Source organism: Pleurodeles waltl, chromosome 2_1, assembly GCF_031143425.1.
Source record: "Pleurodeles waltl isolate 20211129_DDA chromosome 2_1, aPleWal1.hap1.20221129, whole genome shotgun sequence".
In the NCBI taxonomy this organism is placed as follows: domain Eukaryota; kingdom Metazoa; phylum Chordata; class Amphibia; order Caudata; family Salamandridae; genus Pleurodeles; species Pleurodeles waltl.
In genome coordinates, this window is record NC_090438.1 from 120403018 (window position 1) to 120412342 (window position 9325).

At 45.4% G+C, this 9325-nt stretch overlaps 1 protein-coding gene across 2 annotated transcripts in view; it reads right to left on the minus strand.

Moving 5' to 3' along the window:
• PAK3 (p21 (RAC1) activated kinase 3) overlaps positions 1-7773 on the minus strand; it is a 314354-nt gene extending 306581 nt beyond the window's left edge. Inside the window, exon 1 of one of the 2 annotated variants that reach the window (XM_069211402.1) lies at positions 7555-7773. The gene's annotated coding sequence lies outside the window, so the exon portion shown is untranslated. The remainder of the gene's footprint in view (positions 1-7554) is intronic. The other variant, XM_069211392.1, reaches the window with a different exon arrangement.
• Positions 7774-9325: the final 1552 nt, after the last annotated feature.

Here is a 9325-nt window from a genome sequence, read left to right on the forward strand (position 1 = left end):
CATTGACACTCACAGTGAAGTTAACCGACGGCTGAAGTGGCAGAACAATTGTTCCATGATAGATGCTGTAATTGGCAGAAATATAATGTGAATGACAGAAAAACAGTCAGATAGTTGAAGAGGGCTCACTCAAAGACCCTATAAGGCAGTGATACTCAAAGTACTGCCTTGGGGCTGTATACGCCCCCTTCTGACATGTAGATGCAGCCCCCTGGTCAACAGCAAGCTATTGTTACGAATTAGCCCCAACATTAAAAAGATGTTAAATAAACAGCATGCATTTGCTTTCATGTTAATTGAAGTTAAAGAAAGGAAGTAACTAAGGTTTCATACATCACTCAACTTTAAGAACACGTTAATTTTTTAAAAACATCTTGCAACAAACATATGAAAATATGATAAAGTCCCTTCAAAATCCAAAAAGTGTGTTTCATTAAAATGTCGAACCATTTCACCTTAGTACATCAGCTTATATCAGTGCATTGAGAAGTGTTTTTTTTAATTTAAAGTGATATTTTTAAACATTAATTTAAAAAACATTCATCGTTCCTTTCATCCACACTGATATAAATTGCAATAGTGAACCAAGAGGCAAGTCAGTAGCTGTGAGCACTCTTTGGGTGGCCTGGGTTGCTATTATACATTGACAACATTATAGTTTATTAAATCAAACACAGGATAAAGTTTTGTACAGCGAAAATCATGAATTTATATATACTTCAAGGTCCTCTTATATGCTCTACTGAAGAAAAAGCAGTGAAAGGGGAATGAAACAATTGCCTAGAATCACACAATTTAGTCAAGAGGTGAAGCCGGGACTGACCCAAGGTTTTCTAGTTTCACATTGTGAAATTCAGCCACTAGATGTACGTGCTTCTCTTCCCCTACACCCACCCTATAGTCCCCAGCAAACACCCCCACCACCCTGCTGGAATCAATGCAGCCCTCGCTCACACCACAGACCAGAGTTTTTGACCCTCTGGAAAATGATTGCGAGTACTTGTGCTATAAGACATTAAAAACAATTTTAGGACTAGCATTAGCAATGCCAATAGGTCTGGCTTATGAATGAATGTGCCTCTCGTTTCACCGATGGAGTTAGGCACTCAGTAGGTCATCATACATGCAGTCTGTCACTCATCTTTGCACTCATTCATCTAATCATCCGTCCACTGACTCATTCTTGAATTCATCCTCTGACTCAGTTGCAATACAACACACACAAATTCAACAACATATGGAACGGTATATGCCCCTTGATGCCTGCACTCCCCAATCTCTGTTGCTGCAAGGGAAAGACAAACACCATAAATTATTTAGTTACCCAAGGCATTTTTACAACATTAAAATGTCATGTGTATGCCTCTGAAAGTTCGAACTCAGGCAGCTGGATAAATAAAATAATCACAGTTGTGCAGAGGGTAAGCACTTTTTTGTGGAAGCATACGTCTACCCAATCAAACCACGTACTGCTGAATCACAACATTTGGGCGGAGTCAAAGCCCCTCTCTAGTGAAGCTCACATAATTGTTTGGCAACAGCTGCACTGACAAGCCAGACCATAAAAATCAAAAGGTCTTGGCCAACGCCAGATCCAAATCGAAAAAAGATACAAATGCTAATTAGCATTAACAATATGCATCACCAAGAGTTGTTGAAACAGGTTAAGTTGTGGTTTGTCTGGTGTAAAAAGTTCACCAAGTCTAGTCATTCTCTTTCAGCCAAGATATGTGCAGGCCTGCATAAATAAATGGGAAAAGTAAACACACGGGTACCTGATTGTAAACAGGTCCTGGGAAAGCTATTGACAGCGATCCTAAGATCTGAAGTTCTCCCAGGATAGCAATCAGTGATCTCTTACACCAAGTCACATTAAAACAAATACAAAAATGCCACAAAGTCCATCAAATGACACTTAAACAATACTGTGAACTCACCACCGTCTGGGTCACAATCAAACTAGTTGGATCCCTGGGCCACGCCTCTGCTGCCCACGTGCGTACCGGAAATGGATACTTGTGCAAGATACAGCGAACTGTGCGACACCTGTGAGTGAGTGTCACACATGTCTGTTGCAATGACGCTCCGAGCAGGTGCAGGTACGGATCATGTGCCTTTCTCACACAACAACTGGAAACAGGTTTGAGCGGTTTTTCCAAAACTTGTTCTCAGAAAACTCGCTCCCCAGGAAGAGCAGAAAACACACACACACACACACACTGCAGCGAAAAGTGAAACTGTGTAAACATCAAACATGCAAAGGGTTTTTGTTACATAAAATGAGACAGAGAAAAGAAACACAGGGCCCAGATATTCGGGAAATTTCAAAGCCTTTAAATCCCCTATTAAACAAGGAAGTACTTTCTGAGCAAAAGGGGCAGGGCGGGGGGGGCTCTTTTAAAAGGATAATATGGTCTCATGCCACCAAGACAACAATACTTCTTATGCTGCGCATACACGAATTCCACTTGCAACTTAAAAGATAACCACTTATGATAGATTCTGTCAATGTGTATCTCAAGAAGGGATTAGATTTCTCTGCGTGACTCCGCACCCCTTGTGCCTCTGATCATGCAGTGACATGTAAGCTGCCCAAGGGAGATGGGTAGATGGCGTGGGAAACAGCTCCCAGGGCTGGAGACATGCTCCATCTTTGATTCATCAGAAGGGCCAAACCTCAGCAAGTTCGATTCTTCTTGTGATTGGAAGAGACTATGTGGACCATCCCCCATTTACCAACTTCAACCACTCAAAGCGAACCCACGGGAAGGATATATTATATGGCAGAGCTTAACAGATGGGATAGCCACTTCGAAGCCTCTTCACAGCTGAAAGAGCAAGAGAGTCAATGGCTTATCCCACATAACACAGTTAAGCAGTAAAGAAAGTGCTACTGGGAGTGGTAGCACTTTCCATCAAGTGGCTAGATTTGCCTTCGATGCTTTTATCTATCACTGTTTTTTCTGCCAAGTTTTCCCATGGTGGTGAACTTTGCCCAGGCATTGATCCTAAACCAGTCTAGACATACAACCTCAAGCATCCACCACCGATGCGATGCAACAAGGCTGGACCAGGTCTGAGTTCCAGGGCACAGCGAGGGAGCCATGGGGCCAAATCTAAGCAAGAAAATTGGGCCATCCTACTTGGGTAGTAAAAGACAACGAAAAACAGATTGCAGTGGTCCCCCACAACTCCTCCTGCTGCAATAACATTTCATCAGCGTTTTGCTAGGAGTTCATGTTATGCTCCTTCAGGGTCCGAGCTAAACTAACTGGCATAGAGTTTGGTCCCTTCTGTAATGGCAGAGATGAACTAAACAGGGACATGGATGCTATGAAGAGGGATTCCCACAACTTTAAATCAAGCAAGTCCAGCATCCACTTTCTTCTGTCCAAGATCAGAGGGGTAGGGCAAACAAGGTGATACTTGAGCCTAATATGTTAACTACCACCACTGCAACCTGCGCTGTGTCCCATCGTTGGAAAGAATGCACTGGCACAGAAAGCAACAGAAACTGAGAGGGCCTTACAATAATACAAGCATCGGTGCGGAAAGGGCTCATGCCAGGTGTGACCCGCAGCCAGTCCTGGCACTCAAAAAACAACAGCGATTCTGCACATTGTCATTTTGGATTCACATTTTGGCACAGGTGCGAGCTCACAAGTCAGAGAATGGAAAGTGCTGAAAGAAAAATGCTAAAAGAGGCACCGCAATGATGGACATGTAACAAACATGTGCGTTAGACACTAAATATTCTAGAACTAAAGTTCAATTTTTACACTTCAAATGCCTCACCCAAGTACATCTAGGCATCGTCTTTACAAAACCAAAACTGCATCTCTCACTAACACCTTCACGCTGAGCTACTGAGTTACTGGTCGCTCTTATCCAGCAGCTATTGCGGGTCTTAATTTTGTAGGCAGATATTTTAAAATGGGGGGGGGGGGGGGGGGCTTAATGTTGAATAACAAATTCCAGAATGCTAAGTGCTGATGACAAAGAGTCAGAATGGGCTCAGAGTATTTCAGCATGTATAAGTTATATACACCAAATACTAACCACTGGACACCACCAGCACATGGTACCGGCAAAACATGAACTCAGACACAGTTCAAACAAGCACCGAGAGCAAATATCATGTTCTTGATGTGGTAATCGTCAGCTGGGCACGGGAAATAGATAACAAGGTTCACAACATAACAGTCATCAGTGACACCAATAAATCCCACATCGGTGGATTTCAGAGATCATCCAAATGAATTAAAAACTTCAGAGGAAAAGGTAGTGCTGGGCAGGACATGATGGGCAAACAGATTAAGAAAGAAAAGCATAAAACACCTTTTTAAGCCTGGCATTAGCAAATACCTTTTGATTTTACTAAAGTTATATTTAGAATTCGTGTGCTCACAGGAGCTTTCAGACAGCCCCCTTCATCCATTAGTGTATTGGGTCATTCAAATATTTCTTCCACCAACCATAGAGCACTGGGCAGCCCCCTTCATCCATTGGTCTATTGTGCCAGTCCCGTTTCTTTCACCAGCTACAGCATTGGGTCACCCACTTCAGCCACTCTCTATCGTCACTGCGAGTTGTGTCATCTGCTCTTTCACAAGGACCACATCCACAAACAAAGTCGTTCCCTCCAGTGCCAAAAAATGCTTTGAGGCCAAGAAAATTGTTTTGCTTTTAAACATGGAGGGAAGGGCCCGGCGGCTCATCCAACAATAACATTTTACAAAACCCGTGACAGACCAAACCAGCACTGACAAAGTAGGCTAAAAGGTTGGCAGCTGATGCCAGACCTATTGACAGATCATCTGAAGTCGTGTTACACAAATGGCCCTGCCTGACACACGGTTCTGCTGCAGCGGCGCTCGCGCCTGCTGCGATCGTTCTGAACTCTGCGTACGAATGAGTTCCTTGAGGTGTACCGTGAGCACAATACTGTCTAGTCGTGTGTAAATGCAGAGCTAACAAAATCCAGCTGTTACACAGCGCCAAGGGGACTTTGTAAACGTCAATTTCCCATCAGCTCTGCAATGGTCTTTGAACTTCCCGTTCAATTGCAGGATCCCACCCTAAGGACCGAGGGAGTACTTTAGGATTTGTGCTCATCCACTCATTGGCCTCTCAATTAAATCGAGCAGCAAGGACGCCGAGTTTGTGGGCATGTAGCTGTCAAATTTCCTCCCGTCCTCAGTGATCCCTGCCACCCCACTTTAGTTAGCCCTGATTCGTTGGCCAAAAGCACTCCACCTTCTGAGTTTTGAAGTTTCGCTTGTCCTATTACACATGCGCAGTTCTGATGACAAAAGGTTGATTTGTCTTATGGAGCACAATTGCCAGAGGTGGTATTTTTATGCTTCATGTGCATCGCGGTACTGCCAGCTTCAATGCCCTAATGACTAGTTATTCGTGACTAACAGGACTAGAAACAAGCCAGTGTTTTCCCACAGCATCAGTGGCATAGAAGACCGCCCCACAACAGCTGGAACAGATGATGTGTGCTACTGGGGACCGTGATGCTCCCCAGTCTTAACTTAGTATTCACATCTCACTCTTCTCAGGATTGTTCAACCAATCAACGTGAACCAAGACTACAACTCCCAGAAAGCACTAGGTCGTTTAGCAATAGCTTTTGGATACAATACATGATCAGTGAAGACCAGGAGCATCATGCTTTCATACTTCCCGATTCACTTTCACGTCATCGCATCAAGTGAACGACCCCCCCCCCCCCCCCCATGGACAACCGAGCCTGGCAAACAAACGGTACTGAAGCAATGTTGTCATTCTGGGACTCGTAGTCCTGGCTCACTTCAGGTAAACATGCACATACTCTATTAATAACGTGTAAAAAAAGGCCCAGAACTGGTGCATTGCATCACCGGTGACCTGGAGTCACCTGGAAGCCTTTCCAGAGCCACTTCTCAGCCCTGGTTTGTTCACCCCCTCAAAATGTGGTCGTAGCTGGGGAGGGGAGCGCCAAGACGTTTCCAAGAGGTGCCCCCCCCTCCCCCCAAACAAAAATAAATAACACTTCACAACGCTCAAAGAAAAAGCAGAGAGGGACGGAGGGGTGGTTTAGTTCCGAACATTGCATAGAAATACGAGTTTGAAATGGAGAGATATGCCCACAGTCCCATATAGAAGCTACTTCTCCCATCCCTGCCAAAGCACATCATGTCATAACACGCCACGAGCAGTTCCGTCTTTTAGTTACACGAACGTAGCATTCTGGGACTTGCAGTTTTGCTTCTTATCGAAATTAAAGTGCAGCAAATAATGCCAGGACTGGCTAAATGCGTTACTAGCATATCAGCGAGACCTCCTCAAAATAACACCGCTCCAACAATAACACAATACGTCATTTCACGCTGAAACGCTCTGCCCATGGAACCAAAATCATACCGTGCGTGAGAAGTATTTAAAACCACTCTGAACACAGGGACACCAGGAAAGCAGGCATGTTGGGAGCAGGTTTCACCGCCATTAAACACACATATTTACTCGAACCGGTGCCTATAAAATCAATGTTCATTAAACGAAAAGTCTGGTCACCAGTTCCAAAAAATACAGAGAGGAGGGGTTTCTAAGAAATATTCCAGGCACCACACTATCAGACAAGAAGCCGAGGGGGGCGCACACACAGTCAGCTGGATGGTGCATCTTTACTCGTTAACGCCTCCAGGCAAGGAAGGCAGACGCCTGGGGAGAAAGGCACTCCATCACCAGGCAGCCTGCCTCCGAGGCTGGGACAAAGGCGCGGATCTCCAGAAAGGCCCCACAATGAAGCGGCAGCATGAGCAGGTGTCAGTTTTGATCCGGAAGAGAAAAAAAAGAGGCTCTGGGGTGAAAGAAACAAAAGGAGAAAGGGAAACCCGAATGAAAATAAACGCATGCTGATTCAAATTGTGTGTGGGGGGGAGGGCAACAAACGGCTAACTGGGTTTTTAGAAAACCAGGAAGTTGTGCATTATGTTTTTTTTTTTTTTTAGAGGTTACAGGTTTGTGTCAAGGCTCTGCTGGCTGGCAGCTAAAGGGTTACAGGAAATTCTTACCACTAAAAAAAAAAAACCCTCTGCAGAAAATGTGTTCTGCCTCTGCTGCGAATAATGTCTGGAACAGAGCGTGGCCTGTTCTCTCTTTGACATGCACACAGCATCTGGACAAACCCTGTATTTTCTATTCGGGTTGAGGGGGGTCCTGGGCACCAACCGACATATAAGTCCCAATCTCGTATCGATGGCATACACCAGTTAATGACATCAATGAATACAGATACCGAAAGGTTCCAGTGAGACAACATACATAACAGAGAACGGGAACAGTCACACCACACTGCATTGGTACGAGACCGTGTGCCACCTTTAAAGAGAGCAGCTAAGAAACCTGCTACCTATTTCTGACGACTGTTACATGCAATATGCAACGCAGACAAGGGACACCATCACAAATCGGCACAGGGCGATCCCCGCCACAGGCAAAAGCCGCACACACAATGAGAAACAATCAGCACTGACAGCATGGCTGCAAAAAAAGGCAGGCATTTACCTGCCGGCGTCCGTGGCATTACTGCACCATCCGTGCCCCTCCTGAGTGCCGGTGCGCGCGCTGGCTGGCCCCCTCCCCGGCTCAGTCCACTCGCAGGCCCCCCATTCTGGCCCGAGCCCGGCTCCCGACCTCCAATCCTAGCATCAGCAGCGCAGATGCCTCGCTGCCTCCTTGCTGTTCCCTAGCCCATGATGTCACCGCTCCCCTCTCGCGCTGATTGGCTGGCCGGCTGCAGATAATAATACTGCTAATAGCACAGTGTGGGCTGGCACAGGCCAACCTTCGGCTCCGAGCAGGAAGTGTGGAAAAAAAAACTCAGAGGCGAGGGAGGGCAGCAGAAGGGAAAATGGGTCGGGGGGCTACAGAGGACCTAATTGGGCAAGAGCGGGGAAAACAGGCAGCCTTGTCCTAAATCCCACCTCTGTGTGAGGGGGGCTGGAAACATGAGCCACTGGCCTCCTGAGGGCGCAGCTGTCTGGCTGAAAGGGGCACCGCAGAATGCTGAAACCCTCAATAGGGGTGTGTGGATGGGACAAGAGGGCGCCTGCCGGGGCGCTGGGAGAGACGCTGACAGCCACGGACGGACATTTACAAACACACCACGTCATAACCTCCACTGTGGCCCCCGGGGGCCCTTGGAGCTTAAACGAGCAATGGGGACAGCCCAATCGCAAGAGAGCCTGGCACTACCAAGAATTACCGTGTTCGACTGCACAAACATTTTAGGGCTTCCTTAAATCCATACCGTTCCCCTCCAATATTTCGAGTAAAACAAATTCTGGGTGGCAGTTGTCATACCTATGACCCTGTGCGGTCGTTTCTATCCTCGTGCTAATTAACTGGAAACGCGCACGAGTGATGTCATATATGTTTCTGTGTGCACTACAGTCTGCTGTTTGTTCTGCTCATTTCCGGTTACCAAGTTCAAGGTGCGCCAAGCCGCATGTCACAGTGTCACCAGCCCTAGTACTTTAGACAACACAATTTGCATGCTGGAACTTGAAGTACTAGAGCTATAATGGCAAGCTTGAAACTACTACAAGTCCCAGCATGTCACGTCCTGGTGGCTAAGAAGAATAAAATGTTTAAAAAATGCCCCACAGGCAACTAAGCAGTGAAGGCTCGGATTAGAAATTAAAACTCCATCTCAAAAATAACGCTTTACATGTAGTGAAAGCTCCCTCACCCCCGCCCAAAATATTTTTAAACTCTTAATGTTATTCTTTGAAGTGTGTAAATGTTTGTTTTTCATTCTTTTCCGTTAACTGAAATAGGTTTACAAAACAACAACATGCATTTTAGGTATAGCGTTCTTGAGCAGACTTTTTTCTTTAACAAGAAAGCGATTACAATCACAAAAAATAAGAAATAGTTTGCCATCAAATATATACACATGGCCTACAGACAGACTCTTCGTTTTACATACATTTTACTATTATTTAGAACTTGTCATCAATACACAAACCATCATCTTATTTTACAATAATTCTGTCTCCCATAGTCACTGTTTTCAACAGGTTGTGTGCCGAGGAAACGCAGAGAGTACAACACATCTGTCTCTATAGAATAAATCATGAATACCTTTGTACCCCTCTTCCCTTTTCCCAGCCTTTCCTTTGAGGGGATAGTGAAGCCGTCTTCATTACACCATAGGCTGATGAGGGGAGCTTGAGAATTATGGGCAACTATATAATTGCCTTACAAACTTTACGAGGCGTGAATGAACTTTAACACTAAGTGGATGTAACTGAAAAAGTTGTGGGTTATACAA